Raw genomic sequence first — 24,817 nt, forward strand, 5'->3', positions numbered from 1 at the left:
CCAGTCCCCAACTCAGCCCTGGATCTGCCATGGCTAGGGTAGTCCTATCCACACACCCCCATGCACCCCAACCCTCTGCCCCAGCCCTGAGCCCCCCCACACACACACTGAACGCCTCAGCCCTACACCCACCACCTGAATTTTGTTGTGTGCACCAATATGAAGGTGATATGTGCACCAATATGGAGGTGATGTGTCACAACAAAATTCATCCCACCTGTGTGTGAAAAATTTGAGGGAACACGGGCTGGGAGAATCATTTTTATTTAGCTGTGACACTCTGAGTACTTTTCCCAGACCTGAGGAAGGGCTCTGGGTAGCTTGAAAGCATGTCTCGCACCAATCGAAGTTGGTCCAATAAAAAGGTATTACCTCACCCACCCACTAATATCCTGGGAGTAACATAGCTACACCACCACTGCATAATGCAGAACTATAAAACGTTCCATATTCTGAATGGATTGAGCTATAGGTTCAAGTAGTTAAGTGAATTGAGTTTTGCCTACAAAAGACAGTCATCAAGAATGCCAGTGCTGATTACATAGGGGCAACAACTGGCAGCCCCTTCTTCAACAGCAGCTGACTGAAGAGCTTTCTTGCATATCCGAAGATCTTTGGAGACATTTAATAGAAGATGCTTCTCAAGTATGACAAGGCTCTCAGTGCGGATGAAATTGGCACTAAAAATGGCTGCTAGTAACAATTTTTGAAAAATTGGTCAGATATCCAGCATGTGGCAAAAGTGAAAAGCACTGGCAACTTTCTCATCACATCACCAGTGAAAACTATCATAGGCAGCACATTCAAAAAAGGTGTAGATACTCATTTATTGAAGCCCAAGCAGCTTTCAGATTAGCCACGTTATTGGTCACAACCAAAATAGCCTCCATGGACCCAGTCCATTGACTATATTTTTAAACTGGTCACCAATATATTGGGCTATGTGATGACACTCAGTTGTCCAACGGAATGAATGAAATACTGGTTGTGGAGTTGCTATTAAGTTGATGACACACTCACTGTGAATATTGCTCTATCCATCAGACACTGGGAGAGATGTGAGGAGTCTGTGCAAAAACACCAACTTCTTCTCACACTGTCTGCTTTGGCATTCAGAAGACTTCCTGCAAGCTGTTTCCGACTTGGTACTTTGTAAATTGGATGTAATTTATGAAAAAAATTCTAGCCTATAACAATTAAACTATATGAAATGGTGTATTGCTGGCATAAATAATTAAATACCTCTAGCATCAAGTTAATTTTTATGGTCATGGGACATTCAATCCAAAAACCTCTTAACACTAATTTGATGAACAACTGAAGACTTTCCAGGCGTACAAGTTTCAATGCTGAAACAGATGAGTAGCAAAATTCTTTTTAGAAAATAAAGAAATAGAATTAGCTTCACTCTCATTGCCACTCATACCACTTCCTTCATCAAAAGGCTTCGTGCTCTGTGGTGATGCTGCCAAAGATAAGGATAATGCACAGAGGAAAAAAATTCTGATAAAGACCAGTTTTCCTGCTGTTTGACAACAGTTGGACGTATCTGAAGAATTTAACAAGCGTTTCTCCATTCTATCTACATATATCACACACCCACAAGAAGAGAATCTGCACTTAGCTTTAACAGTTTTTCCATGTTCATCTCTAATAAAAGGTTTTCATACAAATGATTTTGGCTTTCCCTGACTCTGCATAATTTGTTATGTCACTTATTACTGTCACAGTTTCTGGAATGCTATATAGATTATGAAGTATCTTATTTCAGCTAACCAGTAGCCATTCATCTAACTTAGAGAATTTTTCACTTGACCAGAGCTCAAAGAGCCGGGAAGCGATCTGTTCCAAAAGATCCCAGTCACTCAATCAAAAGCTGCACCCTCCCTCCCAGGACCCTTTCAGACTCCCAGATCACATGGAAGGGGTGCAGGGCAGGCAGCCCTTCCTCCCCGAAGCTAACTAATGCAATGGACTCAAGCAGCTGCACAGCAAGAGGAAGAGGAACAGAGCAGGAAGGGAGGGGCCTCTGAGATGTGATGTCTCACACCCTTCATTAGAACACAACTTTTCATATTGTCTGCAGGTTTGGCTTGAGATAAATAGGTATGCAAAATGGTGGGACATTAAGGAGATTTTTGTTAAATCTCACTCCTTCCTCCCCTCTTATCTACATAGGCATTTATTATGTGGTGTTTGTTTTGTTGAGAGTGGAGGAGGTTTTGAGGGGGGATTTATAGCTATGACACTTTTGTTTGTTAAGGAAGAGGTTTAATGGCTGTGCATCTTTTCTCGGTGTTGAAAGAGGAAATTTAATATCTGAACCCTCATCTCTCTCCCCCAGTCCCTTCTGAGTTAAGTTCTGGATGTTTCTCTAGTCCATTTAAACTGTAGGCAGTTTGAGGCAGGGATCATGCCTTTAACTTGTTTAATGCGCTTTGTCAACTACCACATATCTTGATGGCCTGGTATACAAATAAAAATATACATACAATATTTGTGCTAGAAGATTTTAGCCAACTTTAAGTTAGTTCACCCTTTTCCCCCACAACAGGTGGCATGTAGTAAAGTGAGTGATCAAGACATTTAAACAGGTTTGCTAACAGATGGTCCCATGATGCAACCTGAGGTAAACTGTTGCCTACATCAGAACATTCCTGCTGGAATATTTAATGATGGGGGTCCAATAATATGGTCAATTGACTGGTCAAATGACCAGCTTGCCAAGTCTACACTTGATTATCCCCAGCTGTGTGCCTGTCATAGTGATCACTCTGCCTGGTTCACCAATGGAGAATTACACTCTCCCCCCCCCCCCCCAAGTCAGATTTTCTGAATCCACCCATTGAAGGAGCAGAGATGAGACAATGGGATCTTGACTTTTGCCAATAAATGAGAGCACGAGATGTGGAGAGGATTACATGACAGATGTGAACTCTGGTTGACTGAAACACATCAGTCCATGTGACAAACCATTCCCAATAGACTCTACATACATTTTGTTTGTGATACCATTTGTCTTTCCTTATAGCAGCCTTCATCTTCTGTTAACATTCTTTTGAGATAAGACCTTGTACCAGATAGTATTCCAGATCGATGACAGACACAGAAAAAGCATGTGGGCAAACAAAGTAAACATTGAACCCAAGATGCTCCAGGCAGCCTATCACTGTTTATTTCTGCTATTACTCTATGCAGTGCACCAATCCACATAATTGTCCAGGAAAAGAAAATATGAATACAACTATGATCCTAGAAGCCACCATGAAGGAGGACTTGCTGGATGAATCAGTAATGAATGGAGTTGAAAAAGGCTGCCATCCATATGTGGAGTTAGGGAATTGTGGGATGGTGAAATGGGAATATGAAAACAAGCCTGGTTTCTGAAACTTGTTCCTACAAAGCTATGTCCAGTCTGTCCCCAATTCTGAGGCTAGAAATTGGATGAGGACAGCTCTTAATGGGGGAACAGATGTTATTACTCCAATCTGAAGCAGATGATTATTTCCTACAAATCCTGGCATCATGGGGTGCTCATGACAGGGATTGGGACAAGTGTGCTATGCAAGAATTGCAGGCTCCACAGAATACACCTCTGGGCAATGGATGTCATACCTGAAACACGGGGGTCATGCAGAAGAGAAAAATGAGTATGAGGCATTGAGAGGAGCACCATACCAGTAGGTACAAGCAGTTTCAAGCATTGACATAGGCACCAAACTCTAAAGCTTCTAAAACTTGTGGAACCAGACTGCCTAGACACTGTCATCAATGAAGCATGAACATTATTGGCACCCAAACACCAAAACTAATGAAAATGCCATAGAAATTTTTTAGATAAGAAGGGTTGGGAGCACTTAAATGCAAAAAAAAAAAAAAAAAATTGAAGTACGTCTAGTGCCCAAGCCAAAGGTCTCAAACTTAGGCCTGGTCTACACTACGGGTTTAGGTAGACTTTAGCAGCGTTAAACCGAATTAAGCCTGGACACGTCCACACAACGAGGCCCTTTCTTTCGACTTAAAGGGCCCTTTAAACCGGTTTCTTTACACCACCTCCGACGAGGGGATTAGCGATAAAACCGGCCTTTGCGGGTCGGAATTGGGGTAGTGTGGACGGAATTCGATGTTATTGGCCTCCGGGAGCTATCCCACAGTGCTTCATTGTGACCGCTCTGGACAGCGCTCTCAACTCAGATGCACTGACCAGGTAGACAGGAAAAGACCCGCGAAGGTTTGAATTTCATTTCCTGTTTGCCCAGCGTGGAGAGCACAGGTGACCACGCAGAGCTCATCAGCACAGGTAACCGTGATGGAGTCCTCCCAGGATCGCAAAAGAGCTCCAGCATGGACCGAACGGGAGGTACGAGATCTGCTCGCCATATGGGGAGATGAAGCAGTGATAGCTGAACTCCGTAGCAGTAAAAGAAATGGAAAAGTATTAGAAAAGATCTCCAAGGCCATGAAGGACCGAGGCCATAACAGGGACACACAGCAGTGCCGCGTGAAAATTAAGGAGCTACGGCAAGCTTACCACAAAGCCAGAGAAGCAAACGGAAGGTCCGGGGCAGAGCCGCAAACTTGCCGCTACTACGTGGAGCTGCATGCGATCCTAGGGGGTGCAGCCACCACTACCCCAACCGTGTGCTATGACTCTCTCACTGGAGAAACACACAGGGAAGACGGTTCGGGGAACAAGGAAGATGACGATGGAGGTACTGTAGGTAGCTCACAGCAGCAAGGAAGCGGAGAAACCGGTTTCCCCAACAGCCAGGATATGTTTGCGACCCTGGACCTGGAACCAGTAACCCCCGAACTCACCCAAGACCCTCAGGGCACACAGGAGACCTCTGGTGAGTGTAACTTTGTAAATATTTGTAAACATTACAAAAAAAAAAAAAGCAATCAAGTCTGTTAATGTGTATGGGGATGGAGCGGAAATCCTCCAGGGACATCTCCAGAAAGCTCTCCTGGTTGAAATGGGGTGATTTTATTAAGGGGGACATTCAGAGGCGCCCGTTCCTGCTCTTCTGACCAGAAATGTTCCCCGCTGTTAACCACGCGGTGGGGGGAGGGGTGAAGTGATCATCCCAGAGAATCGTGTGTGTGTGGGGGGGGGGGGGGGGGTGGTTTACTTGTGTTTGTGCCGCATGTTAACCGGGAAACCGCAGCCCCCTCCTTTTACATTGAAACCCCCTTTTAAATGGACAACCCAATTCATCCTTGATATGGGAAATGCGCTGCTGTTTGCAACCTTTCCCGCATGTTAAGAAGGTTAAAAAAGCCAAAACACTGTGGCCTACGAAGGCTGCCTGCAAGCAGAAATATGCGACCTTGTAATGAAAGTGTACCCATTGTTCCCTAAAATGTGTCTTTTTTAACTACCTCTCCCTTCTCCTCCGCCAACTGCAAATGTTTCTCCTTCGCAGAGGCTCGTGAACATTAGAAAGAGAAAACGTAAGACGAGGGACGAGATGTTCACGGAGCTGCAGATGTCCGCCCAGGCTGATAGAGCACAGCAGAATGCGTGGAGGCAGTCAATGTCGGAGATGAGAAAAGCCCAATATGAACGAGAGGAGAGGTGGCGGGCTGAATCGCGGGAAGAACAGAGCAAGTGGCGGGCTGAAGACAATAGGTGGCGTCAGCTTGCAGACAGACGGCAAGAGGCAATGCTCCGTCTGCTGGAGCATCAAAGTGATATGCTCGAGCGTATGGTTGAGTTGCAGGAAAGGCAGCAGGAGCAGAGACCGCCGCTACAGCCCCTGTGTAACCAACAGCCCTCCTCCCCAAGTTCCATAGCCTCCTCACCAAGACGCCCAAGAACACGGTGGGGGGGCCTCCGTCCACCCAGTCACTCCACCCCAGATGATCGCCCAAGCATCAGAAGGCTGGCCTTCAATAAGAGTTAAAGTTTTAAAATGCAGTGTGTCCTTTTCCATCCCTCCTCCCCCACCCATCCCAGGCTACCTTGGCAATTATCCCCCTACCTCTGTAAGGAACTAATAAAGAATGCATGAATGTGAAAAAACAATGACTTTATTGCCTCTGCAAGCGGGAGGGGAGGGTGGGGTGGGGTGGGGTGGTTGGTTTACAGGGAAGTAGAGTGAACCGGGTCGGGGGGGGGGGGGGTTGGAGGGTTCATCAAGGAGAAACAAACAGAAGTTTCACACAGTAGCCTGGCCAGTCACAAAACTCGTTTTCAAAGCTTCTCTGATGCGCACCGCGCCCTGCTGTGCTCCTCTAACCGCCCTGGTGTCTGGCTGCGCGTAATCAGCGGCCAGGCGAGTTGCCTCAACCTCCCACCCCGCCATAAATGTCTCCCCCTTACTCTCTCAGATATTGTGGAGCGCACAGCAAGCAGCAATAACAATGGGGATATTCTTTTCGCTGAGGTCTGAGCGAGTCAGTAAGCTGCGCCAGCGTGCTTTTAAACGGCCAAATGCACATTCCACCACCATTCGGCACTTGCTCAGCCTGTAGTTGAACAGGTCCTGACTCCTGTCCAGGCTGCCTGTGTACGGCTTCATGAGCCATGGCATTAAGGGGTAGGCTGGGTCCCCAAGGATCGCGATAGGCATTTCAACATCCCCAATGGTCACTTTCTGGTCCGGGAAGAAAGTCCCTTCCTCCAGCTTTCGAAACAGAGCAGAGTTCCTGAAGACGCGAGAATCATGTACCTTTCCCGGCCATCCCACGTTGATGTTGGTGAAACGTCCCTTGTGATCCACCAGGGCTTGCAGCAGCATTGAAAAGTACCCCTTGCGGTTTACGTAGTCGGTGGCTTGGTGCTCCGGTGACAAGATAGGGATATGGGTTCCGTCTATGGCCCCGCCACAGTTTGGGAATCCCATTTCAGCAAAACCATCCACTATTGACTGCACATTGCCCAGAGTCACTACCCTTGCTATCACCAGGTCTTTCATTGCCCTGGCAAATTGGATCACAGCAGCCCCCACCGTAGATTTGCCCACTCCAAATTGATTCCCGACTGACCGGTAGCTGTCTGGCGTTGCAAGCTTCCACAGGGCTATCGCCACTCGCTTCTCAACTGTGAGGGCTGCTCTCATCTTGGTATCCTGGCGTTTCAGGGCAGGGGAAAGCAAGTCACAAAGTTCCATGAAAGTGCCCTTACGCATGCGAAAGTTTCGCAGCCACTGGGAATCGTCCCATACCTGCAGCACGATGCGATCCCACCAGTCTGTGCTTGTTTCCCGGGCCCAGAATCGGCGTTCCACGGCATCAACCTGCCCCAGTGACACCATGATTTCCACATTGCTGGGGCCTGTGCCTTGTGAGAGGTCTATGTCCATGTCAATTTCCTCATCACTCTCGTCGCCGCGCTGCAATCGCCTCCTCGCCTGGTCCGGGTTTCGCCTTGGCATGTCCTGGCTCTGCATATACTCCAGGACAATGCGCGTGGTGTTCATAGTGCTCATAATTGCCGCGGTGATCTGAGCGGGCTCCATGATCCCAGTGCTAGCTATGGCGCCTGGTCAGAAAAAAGGCGCGAAAGTAGTATCTGATGGACCAGGAGAAGGAGGGCGGGAGGGAGGGAGGGCCGAGTGACGACATGGCGTACAGGTACAGGGAGAAAGACAAACAACTGTCACACAGAATGGTCCCCCCAAAGATTAAACTGGAAACCCTGGGCTTAGCAGGCTGTTGATTTCACGGAGGAAGGGGAAGCAAATGAACACAGAACAAATCTATTTTTTACATCTTAAGGTGGCAGCCGACGGTGCAGCATGAGTGACAGCCATACCAGTACGATGACGATGGGTACCAATCATAATATACCATCATCTGCCAAAAGGCAGGGGGCTGCTGCTGTGTAGCAATGCAGCCCCACGTCTGCCAGCCCCACGTCCGCCAGCACCCAGCATCGTCCTCGGCCTCTTCTGGGTGCTTAGCAGACAATATTGGGCAATTGGCAGAAAATAGTATATTACGACTGGTAACCATCATCATCAAAACAGTAGCATGTCTGCCCAGGTGGCCATGATTGACAGCCATACCAGTATGACGATGACGGGTACCAGTCATAATATACCATCGCCTGCAAGGGGCTGGTGCAATGCAGCCCTACGGCTGCCAGCCCCATGGCTATCACTCATGCTACACCGTCTACCGCCAAAAGGCAGTTAGCAGCTGCTGCTGTGTAGCAATGCAGTCCCACGTCTGCCGGCACCCAGAGGACATATGGTGACGGTGAGCTCAGCTGAGCTGAGCGGGCTCCATGCTTGCCGTGGTATGTTGTCTGCACAGGTAACCCAGGTAAAAAGGCGCGAATCTATTGTCTGCCGTTGCTGTGACGAGGGGGGAGGGGCCTGACGACATGTACCCAGAACCGCCCGCGACACTGTTTTGCATCATCCGGGCATTGGGATCTCAACCCAGAATTCAAAGAAAAGGCGCGAACCGCTTCTCGGCTCTCTGAGCTGTGGCGCAAACGTAGTATCTGACGGACTAGGGGAAGGAGGGAGGGGGGCCGAGTGACGACATGGCGTACAGGCACAGGGAATTAAAATAAAGAACGGTGGCTGTGCATCAGGGAGAGACACAAACAACTGTCACAGACTGGTCCCCCCCAAAGATTAAACTGAAAACCCTGGGTTTAGCAGGCCGTTGATTTGACGGAGGGAGGGGGAAGCAAATGAATACAGAGCAAATCTATTTTTTTACATCTTAAGACGACGGTGCAGCGTGACTGATAGCCCTCGGCATCTTTCTGGGTGCTTGGCAGCAAATACGGGGCGGTGTATGACGATGGTCTTCAGGCCTATTGCACAATCGGCTGCTCAAGGAAGACTCTGCTAACGTACGATGACCCGACTTGTAATAGGATGGCTAACAGTCGTAATACACCATTTACTGCCAAAAGGCAAGCCCCACGGCTGCCAGCACCCAGATCGCCGATGAAGGCTACCAGTCTACTGCACCGTCTACCGCCAAAAGGCAGTTAGCAGCTGCTGCTATGTAGCAATGCAGTCCCACGTCTGCCGGCACCCAGAGGACATATGGTGACGGTGAGCTCAGCTGAGCTGAGCGGGCTCCATGTTGTCTGCACAGGTAACCCAGGTAACCCAGGTAAAAAGGCGCGAATCTATTGTCTGCCGTTGCTGTGACGGGGGAGGGAGGGGCCTGACGACATGTACCCAGAACCGCCCGCGACACTGTTTTGCATCATCCGGGCATTGGGATCTCAACCCAGAATTCCAAGGGGCGGCAGAGACTGCGGGAACTGTGGGATAGCTGTGGGATAGCTACCCATAGTGCAATGCTCCGGAAGTCGACGCTAGCCTCGTACTGTGGACGCGGTCCGCCGACTAGAGCACCTAGAGCATTTTATTGTGTGGACATACACAATCGGCTGTATACAACCGATTTCAATAAAACCGGCTTCTATAAATTCGAACTAATTTCGTAGTGTAGACATACCCTTAGTGTTATTAGAATCCCAAAGAGAAAGGATAGCCCATGTTAGGATCAACTGAAGCACTGGAACAATGGTCAATACAGTCCAGCAAGAAGCTTCTGTGCCAGTTTTGCACAAGGAAGAACTGGCTATTTTTGAAGGGGGTAATTAATCATGGTCAGTAGCGGGGCTTGATTTGTGCTCTATTCTACTTACTACTTCTACCTATAAGCTGCCCTTATAAATAATTTAAAAAAAAAAAAAGAAGACACCTTAAAGGCAAGAGGAGTTCCACCAAAGGAGCCAAGACGCAGGAATATGAATTCTACAAAGACAGCATCTTTAGATAAGCAGGCATTTTACACTCCCTATTGGCCTTCAACAGCCAAGGGGAAGACCAATAAACCTACAGACTATAGCTGATATATCTCCCTCTACCATCTACAGGGGTGGAGTCAACCAAAATTAAGGCCTCCACCTTTGAATCACAGTTTAATTGTATTAGCCACTGACCTTGCATTTAACAAGCAAAGCTCAACATCCATTAACATACTGTACTCTTGAAATGAAACCTTGGAAGATGACAATAGAACTGAAACTAAAAGCCTTGGCCTAGACTTCACTTCTCCACCTTTTGTCTGCCTTTGCTCAACATTGCAGTAATCAAGGGGAACAAATTGTATAATCAGAAATATAGGGATGGACAGGACCTCAAGAGGTCATTGAGTCCAGCCCCCTATGTTGGGGCAGGATGAAGTATACATGCACCATCCTTGATACGTAGGTGTCTAACCTGTTTTGTGGTGATTCCACAACCTCTTTTGGAAGCCTATTCCAGTGCTTCCTATCTTCAGGGGATATGCAGAACAATTCATTTGCACAGTTGTGGCAGCTGTGTTGGTCCCAGGATATGAGGTAATATCTTTTATCGGACCAACTTCTGTTTGAGAGAGACAAGCTTTCTGGCTTACAGAGTTCTTCTTGATCACCAGCCTCTTTATAACGGTCCTAGCAGATCTGAAGACCTACCAGGTTCCCCTTCAGTCATCTTTTCTCACCATTAAACATACCCAATTTTTTAAGCCTTTCCTCAGAGTTTTCTAAATCTTATTTTTATTACTCTCTGAACTCTCTAGTTTGTCCACATCTTTCCTAAAGTGTGGCACCCAGAACTGGACACAGTACTCCAGCTGAGACCCCACCAGTGCTGAGTGAAGCAAGACCATTTCTTCCCATCTTTTACTGTGACACTCCTGTTACTACACCCCAGAATAATATTAGCCTTTTTCACAACTACATCCCACTGTTGGCTCATTCAGTGCGTGATCTACTATAACCCCCAGATTCTTTTCAGAACTACTGCCTAGCCAGTTATTCCCCATTTTGTATTAGGCAGGAAAAATCAAATTCATTAAGTAGTACTCTGCAGTTGTCCTTAATGAATTTCACCTTTCATTTTACACCAATTCACCAATTTTGTCAAGGTTATTTTGATTCTAATCCTGTCCTCTGACGTGGAGACCCCTCCTAGCTTGGTGTCATCCACAAAAGTTTTATAAGAGTACTCTCCACTCCATTATCCCTATAGCCTGTCCCCACCATAGACCATCCTACCCCCAAGCTCACAGATATTTGTGTCAACAGCTTCTTCCTGGTAAAGAGTGGATTGTGACAGGGTCTTCTTGATGGGTGAGCATTCCTGACTTTGAAGTTAATCTCCTACTTTGGTTTACTAGTATCCAGATTTGGTGACCTTCAGGACACCTTAAGAGCCACCTACTCATTCAGGGTCCCCCGGGAGGTGAGAGTTTCCTGGCCATAAAAATCTTCTCCAAGTGGGTACCTGGTGCTCCATGAATCTACCTCCAATAGTCTTTCCACCTTAACAGCACATAGACATAGAAAGATAACTTGTTTTGTCCAAGCTGGTTGGTGGTTTTTCTGGCTGACCTGCTTGAGATGCTTCAGACACACACAGCCTAGGCATATTGCCACAGTTGAAATACAGACTAAATAGTAAGTTAGCACAAGAATGCAAAGATATCCCAAAAACTGTCGTACTGATTTTTTTTTTAAATATTAATTTGTAGCAAAGTCTTTCATGTTCATAATAATGGAATCTGGAGAGAAAAGTAAGTATTTCCATGCAAAAGAAAAAACCCTACATATTACTGAGACCTAAATAAACACAAGGTGGGTTCTGACAAAAACAGCAATTACCCACTTGGAGAAAGTAGAATTACAGGTTAAGAAGCTAATTTTACTTTTAAGCCATATGAGTACCCAAGTTCCATACTGAAACAATGGGAAGAAGCAAGCATTAACATTTTTCAACAGCCAGTTTACTTTTGGGGGGGGGGGGGAGGGGGAGAGGAGAGAGAAACCTAAATCCACCAGTTCATCCATCTTGTTGTGGAGAAAAATGGCAATCAGAGAAATTAATTCAAATTGGTCAGAGGCAGTCTGGACAGTTTGCCTTCTGGAACTATGGCGATTGTATTTGTGCTGGGGAGAAGATTGTTTCTCTGGTGGGGATGCCTAAGAGATATCCTTTTTAAAAGCTTTGGAGAGTAAAATTTCCAGATGCCAGGGAGTGAATACTGAGAGTTTGTGGGGGGGGGGGGGGGGGGGGGGGGGAAGAGATCTTTTGACCATGGTCCTCTTTAATGCTTGGATAACTGTTTTTATACTTAAGTAAAAGCTCAGGCCTAGTCTACCACTACAGAATTTTGTCAGCAAAAGCCAGCTTTTGGCAACAAAATAAAACCACCTCTATGAGAATTTTTTGCAGCAAAGTTTTAGCGGCAAAGTGCCAAAGTAGACACCACACTTTGTTTGGCTGCTGTAAACGGCCTATAGGAGGCATCCCACAATGCCCAACCTAACCGCTCTGGTCAGCGGTTTGCTGCCCTGCAGCCAGGTAAACAACCTTCTGCCCCTCCCCAGTTGAAGCCCCGTGAATTTTTGAAATTCCACTTCCTGTTTACTCAGCCTGGAGAGCTCACTTTGTGTCTTCCCAGCTGATCATGGAGACTCCATGCAGTAAACTGTCTCCCGCTTGGATCGATACAGAGCTACTGGATCTGCTCAGTATTTGGGGAGAGGAGGCTGTCCAATCCCAGCTGCGCTCCATCTGTAGGAATTTCAATACCCACAGGCAGATTTCTCATGGCTTTTGTGAAAAGGGGTATGATCAGGATACAGTGCAGAGAAAGATCAAGTAGCAGGTGTACCAGAAGGCAAGGGAGGCAAACTGTTGCTCCGGTGCTGCACCAAAGTTCTATAAGGAATTGCCAGTTCTATAAGGAGTTTGATACTATCCATGGCAGCAACCCCACCTCCACCACCAACAGCCCTGTGGACACTTTGGCAGCACTTGAGGCAGCAGAAACTGGACCTACCCAGAGGACAAGGTCGTGGATGAGGAGGTAGAGCCTACAGCAGGGTTGCCAGGTTGTCTGACCAGTCAAGAACTGTTCTCCACTCCAGAGTGGTCTAGCCAGTCCCAGCACTCCCATTCCGGCGAGCAAGAAGCAGGAGGGGAGACACCTGGTAAGTCATGTTAAAAAAAAAAAAAAGTTGATGGTGTTTGGTTACATGATGGGTGAAGGGATAGAAATGAACAAGGCTAGCTGTGTTTGTGTGCTCAACATTTCCATATGCAGCTAAGCAGTACAGTGAAACAAGTGATGCACACTGAAATTTCATGGGACTCCTCCAGAGAGATCTCTAGGACTTTCCTGGAGGTACTTGGCAATCCTCTACCAGAGGTTCCTTGGCAGAGCTGCTTTATTCCTTCCCCCATTGAAACTTTCCCGCCCCACTCTGTCCCTGCACAAGTGATTGCAAAGTGCCACATTGTCCCTAGTCACCTACATGGCGACCCTTTCAAAAGCACCATTGCTATTTAGCCCAGGTAGAAACTCACCCACCCCGGTGAAACTCACCGTGCCTGGGGTGTTCGCCGAGATATGTGCTTGCCAAGGGACAGCGAGAAAGTGCTTGGTATGTTGCAAGGGGTGTGCTAAACTAATTATTCAATGTTGTGCATTAACTAACAAACAATCATGCTTCTGTGTATTGTTTCTTGTACTTCTGCAGATGTGGCCTTCAGTGGAACTCCTTACATACAGATGGAGCAAGGACGACATGTTCCGGGAAGTCCTGCAATACTCTGATGCAGAAAAAGGGGAACACGGGGAGTGAAGAAAAATTGAAAGGCAGGACAGAAAAGAAAGTCAGGACTTTCATAGATTCTAGGACTGGAAGGGACCTCGAGAGGTCATCGAGTCCAGTCCCCTGCCCGCATGGCAGGACCAAATACTGCCTAGACCATCCCTAGTAGACATTTATCTAACCTACCCTTAAATATCTCCAGAGACTTCATTAAGGACGCCACCGAGCGGATGATAAAAGTAATGTAATTCATTCACAATTATGCTTAAGTCCCTCAATGCTGCAGTCAGAACAGATGCAAGCCCGCCCTCCCCTGCAGCACATTCAGAACCGTTTTCCACACCCCCACAACTCCATCTGCGCATTCCCTGATGCTCTCCATAATTTCTGTTTCCCCTTCACTCCACCCCCTAGGCCAGCTTTCAAAATGATAGCTGGACCTATGCACAGCGCTGATGGTCTGCCCTTCCCTGGTCCCTTCTTTTCCCACCAAGGGTGTGTGTGTGTTGATTGTTTAATAAAAACAAAATACAAAAGATACCTTTATTTATGCCCTACAAATTGAGATAGCAGGTGGCAGCAAGACATACCCAGGCAGTTTAATCCTTTGCTTACTGAAATCCTAGACCACGAATCTCCTCAAGTGCTTCCTAGGAAAATCTGATTTAATGAAGCATTGTAGTTTGCAGCATAAAAATATACATTATTGGTTCTCATTCTCAAAGTGTTGCCTCAACACTTCTGGTGATTTGAATTGGTCCCTTTTGTGCCCCTCTAATAGCCTGGTATCAGGCTGCTCAAAATCAGTTTCCAGCTGGCATGCCTCAGCAGTCCACCCCCGAAGAAACCTTTTATCCTTAGCTTAACAAATATTATGCAACGTACAGCAGGTAGCTATGACCATTGAAATATTCTCCTTAGTGAGGTCTAACCTGCCATAAAGGCATTGCCAGCACACCTTTAATCTGCCAAACTCACATTCCACGGTCATCCTGCACCTACTCAGCTTATTGTTGAAGCACTCCTTACTGCTATCCAGGTTTCCTGTATATGGCTTCATGAACAATGGGAGTCAGGGACACGCTGGTCTCCCAGGATCACTATGGGCATTTTAAACATTTTAAACCACTGGAATCATCTGGTCTGGAAAGTCCCTGTCTGCAGCTTTCTGTACAGGCCAGTGTTCCTGAAAATACATGCACTATGTACCTTCCCAGACCATCCAGCGTTTATGTCAGTGAAATGCCCGCAGTGATCCACAAGCGCCTGCAACACCATGGAGAAATACCCCTTTTTATTGATGTATTCTGTTACAAGGTGGTCCGGTGCCAAAAATTGGGGTGTGCGCACCAGCTATCACCACTCCGCAGTCAAGGAAACCCATTTCTGCAAAGCCATCCACTATTTCACGTACTGTATTTTCCGGCGTATAAGACGACTGGGCGTATAAGACGACCCCCAACTTTTCCAGTTTATATCCCAAACTATATTTTCTCGCCGTATAAGACTACCCCTCTTCCAATGCACACCAAATAAAAATTAAAAAAACATCAGATTTGATTTCAATATGGTAATTTTAATTAAAATGCTTATGACATGCAGGTATTTAGCAGGAAAACTGTCACTTGTAAACATAAGGCTGTTTGTCATCAAACATGTAAACATAAAACAGTGCAAGTGGATTAAACTTTTCCTAATTCACTCTAAAGCTGAAAGGAAGGATAAGACAATAAACCCATGGGAGCTGCCATGCTGTTTGTTTTCTAAGCTGTCAACCAAACTGGAACTGATGATGATAGGAGGAAGATAACAAACAAGAGAGAGAGAGCAAGTGCCGGGCAAGTCCCTGGCGAGTTAGCAACGCCCATCATAACTGCAGGCTACGGTATTTTTACAGGTTTTGCTGGCGTGACAGTTTCCCTTTAAAAGCCTTCAAAATCCTCCTGTTCATCATCTGATATCATAAGTACATCAATGACATCTTGTGATACATTTGTAAGGCAGTCATCGTATGGATCGAATTCCATATCAGATGGTGTGGTCTCAGCTTCGGCTTCCTCTTCATCTTGCCACAAGTAGTCGTCCTCCATACCATCTAATGAATTTGATATGCCACACTTCTTGAAAGACTTGATTACTGTTTCTGCATCAATATCATTCCAGGCTTTTACGACAAACTTGCACAAAACATCCAACTGTGGAGCACGCATGCTTCCTCCTTTTGTGAATGACTTTTCGCCGCTAACCATCCATTCACTCCACTGTTCTCGAATGCGATCTTTAAATGGCTTGTTTAGGCACACATCCAGTGGCTGTACCAACGATGTCAATCCTGCAGGAATAACTGCCACATCTGTGTTTAGTCTTGCAAGTCTTTGCTTGATGCTGGGAGTTAAATGAGCCCTGAACATATCCCACACCAGTAGACTACATTTTTGAATAAGTCCACCTGGTCGCCTGCTCCATACATTATCAAGCCATAGCTTTACCCCTTCTTCATCCATCCAGCCTTTTTCATTCACATGTACAAAACCACCAACAGGGAACTTGAGTTTCGGCATTGTTTTTCTTTTAAAAATAATCATTGGTCTCAGTTTGCTGCCATCAGCTGTGCATCCTAGTACCACTGTAAAACTGGACTTCTCATGTCCTGTTTTAATTAAAATTGTTTTTTCACCTTTTTGATGGACAGTTTTATTTCCAACCATATCAAAATTCATTGGAGTTTCATCCATATTTCCAATACTACTTAACACATAGCCATGTTTAGTGCGCTGTTTTATTATGTATCGATGGAAACTATTTACTTTGCTATCAAGATCTGCAGGTAATTTTTGGGCAATTTTCGTCTTTTGCCTCAGTACCATATTATGCCTTTCCATGAATCTAGTACACCAGGATACAGTGGCCTTAAATCTGTTGCTGTGATCTGGGTTAGATTTGGCCCACTGAAGTGCAAACAAACGTATTTTATTTCGTGTCACTACATAACCATTTTGGCGATGCTCATTCACCATGTCTGCTACATGTTTTTCAAGTTCTGGCCAATGTGGGGTGCCTCTTCTTAATGCACACTTACCCCTTGGCATACTCTTTAATGCTTTTTCATTTGCTTTACAGTCCCGAACCATCTTTTCTGTTACTCCATATTGTCTTGCAGCAGCGCAGTTATTATGTTCCATGGCAAAGTTTACAACTTTAAGTTTGAAACTGGCTTCATATTTCTTTCTTCTTGCTGGTGGAGCCATGATGGGGTTTTGACTGTTGGACATTTGTATACTGTACTGTATGTACTGGTGCTATACTGTATGAACAGGTACAGTTTCTGGTGCTGTACTGTATGTGGTACCCAGTATACAACAACCAGCCAATCACGGCAAGCGATGTACCTTACCGGCAATTGGCTGGCTGTTGTATACAAAGCCTGCTTGGATTGGTCAGCTCTCCCTGCCTGCCCAGCCCTCCCTGTCTCCAAGACTATCAGAGCAGTAGTGCAAACACGCCTCTTTCACCCGTCTGGCCCGCCCTTGTATCCTATTACCTCCTTCTCTGTCTCTCAGATCTCGCACATGCGCGCCAGGAGCGAGATCTGAGAGGCAGAGAAGGAGGTAATAGGATACAAGGGCGGGCCAGACAGGTGAAAGAGGCGTGTTTTTCTGGGCACAGCACCGCTCTCTCTCTTGCTTGCTCCGCCCTTGCTGCTTTCATGCGGCCGCGGCCGTTTTTGAGCTCCCCCCACCCCTTCGCCCCTTGTCCCCAGTACGGATTCGTCAATCACGCCCTGGAGCTGCTGGTGATCCGGAATTACGGCCCGGAGGTTTGGGAGGACATCAAGTAAGTGCCGCTGCGAGGGGCCCCGGCTCGCTCGCTCTCTCTGTCCAGGAGCCGTCACCCCTTGGGGCAAGATGCCCTCCCGCCCCCCGCTGTTCGCCCCGATCCGCCCCTGGCCTGCTCCTGTGCGGATCGTGGCTCCCTTCCCCCATAGGGGTCCCCCCGCCCGGGCACTCCGCGGCAGCCGCAGCTGGTTCCCACGCTCCTGTCAGGGCGGGAGGGAGCGGAGGCAGCCGCAGCAGCCCGGGAGACATATGTGGTGACCGCAGATTCGGCTCGGAAGTTTCAGCACCTGGCGTATAAGACGACCCCCGATTTTTGAGAAGATTTTCCTGGGTTACAAGGTCATCTTATACGCCGGAAAATACGGTACATTGCCAAGAGTCATGGCCCTTCGCAGCAGGATCCGATTAATGGCCCTGAACATGTGTGTTAATGCAGCCCCAACAGTCCACTTCCTGACTCCAAAATGATTGGTGACCAACTGGTAGCAGTCTGGAGTCGCTAGCTTCTGCACTGCTATCGCCACACACTTCTCCACCAACAAGGCAGTTCTTATTTTGGTGTTCTTGCACCACAGTGCTGGAGCAAGCGCCACACACTGTTCCAGGAAGGTGGCTTTCCACATCTGAAAGTTCTGCAGCCACTGCTAGTCATCCCAGACCTGTATAACAATGCGATCCCACCACTCAGTGCTAGTTTCCTGAGCCCAAAAGCAATGGTCCACTGTGTGTAGCTGCTCTGTGCCAAAAGTAATCACATGTCGCTCCTATCCATGTCACTGAGCAAGTCAGGCAAGTCTGAATGCTGTTCAGTTAGGCACTTTATGATTAACTGCACTGCCATTCATGATGTGTTAATGACAGCAGAGCATTGGAGAGCAGGGCAGGATCTATCCTTTCACACAGAGATGGCCGGCGAACAGCGAACAAGAAAAACATGCAAACCGATGCTGGAAGACCATGGAATGCTGGGACAGAAAACAATGCATCATGGGACGTTGAGCGCACACCCATGATGTACTGTGGATTGGCGGAGTGGATCACAAGTCACAGCGGCATAATGTAGCAAGTATCTCTGTGGGATAGGTACCCACAGTGCACTGCTCTCACTGTCGATGGCATGAAGTGTGGACGTACTCTGCCGACAGAGGGAGCATAGTGCAAACATGTAATAGTGATACTATAGTGCTTTTTGGTTGTCAACATAACTTTTGTCTACAAAACTCTGAAGCGTAGACATAGCCTTAGGAAACACTAGTTGACAGAATTAAATATTGAGTGTAATCTAGTTTCCATGTAACTTTCAGATGTACATTTAAACCAATAAGTGAAAAATTATATTGCAACTTCTTGCAATAGTACTTCGTCCCACAGTTTGTAACTAGACTAAGCTGTATCTATCCTACAGTCCCAAATGCAGAGCTCTCACTAATTTCAAAGAACTGCAGGATCTCAGAAGTAGCTTAAGAAAGACTAAGCATTTGTCAAAATAAAGAGCATATGCATGAACTTCAACTCACTTACTGAAGCATATGAAGAGAGTCTGGTCTCAATCCCATCCCTACTGGGCACCTACAAGTAAAGATGATCACAACTGACAGTCTCAGCAAACAGGTAGAAGATTCAAACAGCTTTCTCTCACTGACCTGAAATACTGCATTTTCTTTTCTGTAAATTTGGATACTTTTTTTAATTGCAGGTCTTTATGATAAGCCATACATGAACAAATGAGGGTTAAACTTTGGCTCTTAGTCTTCCCTACACGGCTAGCAAGATTTAGGAGTAAGTTGGTTTTGCATAGTAATTATAAAACAAGAGCCTATTGCAGGGGTCGGCAACGTTAGGCACGCGGCTCGCCAGGGTAAGCTCCCTGGCGGGCCGGGCCAATTTTATTTACCTGCTGTTGCAGCAGGTTCAGCCGATCGCGGCCCCCACTGGCCGCGGTTCACCGTCCTGGGCCAATGGGGGCGGCGAGAAGCTGCAGCCAGCACATTGCTCGCCCGCGCTGCTTCTTGCCGCCCCCATTGGCCCGGGACGGCGAACCGAGGCCAGTGGGGGCCGCGATCGGCTGAACCTGCTGCAACAGCAGGTAAATAACAATGGCCCGGCCCGCCAGGGTGCTTAGCCTGGCAAGCCGCGTGCCGAACGTTGCCGACCCCTGGCCTATTGTGAAACATCCTAGAAAGTTTGGACAGCTATGCATGTTTGATTGTAAGCAGCAAGGAATAGCCTTTTAATTTAAACTAAGCTCTATGTAAGCTCAAAAGCTTGTCTCCCTCACCAATAGAAGTCGGACCAATAAAAGATTCTCACCCACTAATATCCAGAAACAAACGAGGCTACAACTGCATAATCTAAACTATGACCATTCACCTGCACAACACACAAAGGGTGAAGCCATCCTGTATGTGTTATGCAAGAAAGTGGGAGACCCAAGAGGTATCATGAGTTGCTTAAAACCTCCAAGAACAGGAAGCTAGAGACTCCAAAAAGGAGTTGTGCAATTTAGTCAATAGTACAGTATTCCCTTGCACAAACTCCAATGTTATTTCAACAAACTTGAGCCAAAAAAACCACATGCCTTTAAATCTTAAATCCCCCTTTATCCCACGTATAGAAGACATTTTTGACTTTTTAGATGAATACGTCACTGAGAACATTTTGTAAGAGAGTTCTTTTTTCTCCTAATAGACATCTTGGTCCTTGTAAATAAGACAAAATAATATAATTCCAGTACTCTGACACTTTTATTAGTAAAACTGTTAACTCAGTGCATCACCACAGGGAGCCATTCATTACAGATGATCTATTTCGTCATAGTTAGCTGGGACAGACAGGAGTGTTCGACTGCAGCTCCAAAGCTTAAGTCCTGGAAGTACACGCACATGCAGTCTCTCTCGGACATGCATTAAAAATCAGTCTAAATCAAAGTGCTGAATGGACGAAAGATTGATAAGTTTGGAACAAACAGCTTTTGAACTTCCCATGAGACTGGAGTTTCTATTTACTTAAACAGTATTTACACACACTGTTGAGGAAGCATGAGAAGTCAGTCTGTTCTAATTAAATTATTTAAGTAGCTTGTGCTGTCAGTCTTGGGCCTGGGTTATACTACAAAGTTAGGTCAATGTAAGCCACCTTGCATCAACATAGTTGTGCATATATCTACATTTAAATTTGTCTCCTACCGATGTAAATGCCCTGTTACAGCAACCCAGTAACACTACCTTCCCAAGCGGCATTGAGCTATGGTCGATATACTAAGGTCATAGAAGCATGACTATAGACACTGCATTACTTTTGTCAACCTTAACAGGCATCCAGTAGCTGTCCCTCAATGTTCAATACTGACCACTCTGGTCATAACTGTGACCTCCACTGCCGTTGGGTAACAGAAGACGCTTCCTCCTCTCCCCCCCCCCCCCCCCCAAGCTTTTGAAATGCCTTTTCCTGATTGTACAGCCTTGTGAGCACACCTAGCAGCTTCCCATTGTTGTGCACAACTGCTCAGCTGAGCATGCTGGCTACACACTCCAGATGTGCTCCTGCTTGGAGTAGACAGGAGATACTGGATTTCCTGTGCATGTGGGGACAAGAGGTTGTGCAAGCACAGCTAGAGACCAGCCATAGAAACATCAACATCTATGAGCAGATTGAATGGGGTGGGGGTGGGGGTTGGGGGGGGGAAGAAATGCAGGAAAATGGTACAACAGGGACCAGTAACAGTGCCATGTGATAGTGAAGGAACTGCGCCAGGCACATTAGAAGGCCAACAGTTGATCCAGTGCTGAGCTGAAGACCTGTCGCTTTTACAAAGAGTTGCATGCCATACTTGGCAGATATCCCACAACCACCCCACACACCACCATGGATACCTCCAATAGATCCAAGACACAAGCCACTAGCTTCAACAGCATAGACAAGTTGGAGGAAGAGGATGGGAAACATGCAACCAGATGGTCCAGCTATGCTGTGAATCAGGACCTGTTTGAGACTCCACCACAGTCCAGTCAGCTCTGGCAGATGAGCCCAATAAAGAGGAAGGTACCCCAGGTAAATGTGAAACTATTTCACATTACAAAGATGTACTGATGGTGTCCCCAACTTAACAGGGCACAGCTATCAATTTATTAGTTTATCCATACAAGAGGCAGTGGTACAACCAAGAGAGATAGCATTATCGTCTGCTTTTCATTCTCCTGTAGAGTTAATGAAGCAGGGCTATGTGGAATAGTTTATTATATACACAACAATGTTCCTTGGATCCACCTGAAAGATCCTGATGAAACTTTCATGGAGGTACTCTGCAATCCTCTCCTGAAGGTTTCTAGGGATGGCAGCCTTGCTTCTTCCTATGATGCAGGACACTTTCCCACACCAGTCAATGATAACTTCAGTAGGCACCATTGCAGTATACAAGCTAGCAGCATACAGGGGCAGGCAGCTTCAGGATACCAACAACAGCTTTCCTCTCTGTGCCTTTGTTACCCTCAGGAGTGAGATATCAGCTAAAATCGCCACCATCTATGGAAAATGGTTCCAGTATTCAGTGCCATTGCCCTATTTGCATACTTTCATACAACCAAGCAATTCTCTCCTCATTTCCCTCACTCCTAGGCAGACCATACTCACCATGGCTTGTGCTGTGAGTGGTGCCGTACATAAGCCTCTCAAAGCAGAAATTTCAATAGCAAGTCTTGTTTAAAACTTTACAGGAGCAAGGGAAGGAAGTTCTGAATCTTAACTTTTGATTTCTGTTGTGACTATACTCTTAACTGCAGCTGTGGCCTTGAGGGGTTCCCCCTTAATGCCCACAGAACACCTGAGCCAGATAAGGAGGAGAAAGAAGAGCACTCGAGATGACAAGTTCAATGAGATCCTGTAAGTCAGTGTTGCTTCAGGTCATGGGCAAAGGGCCTCGTGGGTGAACATTGCAGACAGCCTGGCAAAAGAAAGAAAAGGAGAAAGGCTCTGGAGTCCCTGCAGGAAAAGGAGAGGGAAATGCACCAGACCACAATGGGGGTTCTCCAACAGCAAACACAAATGCTGATGACTCTTGTGGACCTACAGGGTTAACACTCACTGGTTCACCTCCCTTCTGAGTTCTCCATGGAGAACTCCATTACAGCACCTCCCTACATACCCCCTCAACATTCTACATGACATCAGGGACATCTCATTCTATGACATTCCTACCACTACCACTCCACACTGAAGGCTATTAAGGACAACCACAGCTTCACATAGACTGATCTGTGAAAGCCATGATTGCTCTATGTGCAGGTAAAATGGACATGAATGTTCGGTCCCCTTAAGGACTGTTCCACTAATGTATTAGGTTTAATGTATTTGCTTTTAAATTGCAGATTTTTCTTGGCACTGGTTTTGTTACTGAATAAAATTCTATTTGGAAAATAATTCATCTTTATTAGTTCACAACATATGCTGCAGAGTGCCTAGCAGTTCTGAAAGCACCCACTTTACTAGTTGCTGTATAGGGTGACAATTCGTAGGATCAGTGACAGTAATCATCAAATGTACAGCAAGCACTGCAAAATTAATAGATTCATTGACAGTATTATATTCAGAGATATACACCAAGAGCACCACAATTTCTAGCCAGCCCCAAAACAGCAGGGTCAAGTAGAATATAATACACCACAACACATTACTGTGGCTCACTATTAAAATGCTCTTCCAAAGCCTCCCTGAGCGCCGCACTGAGCTCTTCTAATAGCCCTTATGTCTGACTGTTCAAACTCTGCAGACAGCCACTTCACCTCTGCCCTCCCCCCTAAGATATTATGCAGGACACAGCAAGGAGTTATAACCTTTGGTACTTTTCTCCCCCACTGAGATACAATTTTGTGAATAAACAACGCCAGCAACCCTTCAAATGACCAAAAGCACATTCAACTGTCATTCTGAACCTGCTGAGCTGGTAGTGGATTCTCTCCTTGGTGCTGTCGAGATGGCCAGTGTATGGCTTCATGAGCCTGGGGAGCAATGGGTGGGCTGGGTCCCACAGGATCATTATTGGCATTTCAGTATTCCCAATGATAATCCACTAGCTGGGAAAGAAACTCTGGCTTGTATCTTTCTGAACAGTCCTGTGTTCTTAAAAGATGCAAGCGTCATGTACCTTCCCTGACCAGCCAACACTGATGTTGGTGAAGCATCCCCAGTGATTCATCAATGCTTGCATAACCATAGAAAGAGTAGCCCTTTGTGTTCTGTGGCAAGGTCTAGTGCCAAAATAAGGATGTGAGTGCCATCTATTGCTCTCCCACAGTTCAGGAACCCCATTGCTCCAAATTCACCCACTATGTCCTGCACATTGCTGAGTCTCTCAGTCCTGTGTAACATGGGGCAATTAATGGGCCTTCACACTTGCATGGCAACAGCCCCCATAGTGATTTGCCACTGACTGTAGCAATCCAGCACTGCAAGTTTTCACAGTGAAATCGTCACTCTCTTTTCCACTGTCAGTGGTGCTCCCATTTTCATGTCCCTCTGCTGGAGGATTGGGGAAAGCTTGGCATACAGATCCAAGAAAATTCTGCAGCCACTGCTCACTATCCCACCAGTTAGTGCTCATTTCTCAGGCCCAGAAGCAGCATTACACCATCTGCAGCTGCTCCACAAATGCCACCAACAACCTTGAATTGGTTCTCATTATATCCCATAGTACTACAGTAACTCGGTCTACACTAAGGAGTGCTTTGGCAGGAAGCTAAACCGCCAAAAGCAGTTTTTGCCAGCATAACTGCATCTACGTTAGGAACTTTTACCATCACAACTATATCAATCACAAATATAGACTGGGTCTGGGAAGATTAGAGGTGTTGGATTTCTGCCAAGATTCAGTCACTGTTGAAGGGCTCAGTTTTTTTCTATAAGCCTCTGCTTAGGTGGGTGTGTGATTAGTTTGAAGCCGTCCATCCCCACCAACTGCTGGAAAGACATTCTGTATTCTACCTCCAACTCCAGAGCTTCATGACTGCTGGTGATATAGGGTCTATTCTACACACCCTAGCCCAGCTTCTGATTTGAGCACCTCACTCCACACACATACACCTATTAGTCTCAATGCATTGACTCCTTTAAGTTCCCAGATCAACAACTTAATTGCTTCTGCTGCTGCTCATAGGTTTCCTAAGATGCAGAAGGGGGAAAACTTGCTTGCTACTCAGAACACTGTGGAGACTTAAGAAAGCAATGTATTGACTTCAGCCTCAGAAAGTTCTCTTCACAGTCAGAGCTAATAAACATACATGTTTTGTGTAAGTGGATGATAGCTATAGATTCAGCATGATTTGGTAGCACTAGCTCCCCTGCTCGGCAGAGAGAGAGAACTGCTGGATAAGTAGGCAAGTTAAATTTCCAAGCCCACTTA

General features: G+C 46.4%; 1 protein-coding gene across 4 annotated transcripts in view; it reads right to left on the minus strand.

The window, feature by feature from the left end:
* PALS2 (protein associated with LIN7 2, MAGUK p55 family member) overlaps positions 1–24,817 on the minus strand; it is a 144,694-nt gene that overhangs the window by 109,867 nt on the left and 10,010 nt on the right. The window contains exon 1 of one of the 4 annotated variants that reach the window (XM_054020434.1): positions 12,814–12,883. The exons of 2 other annotated variants lie outside the window; for them this stretch is intronic. The gene's annotated coding sequence lies outside the window, so the exon portion shown is untranslated. Of the gene's footprint in view, positions 1–12,813; positions 12,884–24,817 lie in introns of those variants that run through there. One more of the 4 variants, XM_054020437.1, reaches the window with a different exon arrangement.

This window comes from Malaclemys terrapin, chromosome 2 (assembly GCF_027887155.1).
Source record: "Malaclemys terrapin pileata isolate rMalTer1 chromosome 2, rMalTer1.hap1, whole genome shotgun sequence".
NCBI lineage: Eukaryota > Metazoa > Chordata > Testudines > Emydidae > Malaclemys > Malaclemys terrapin.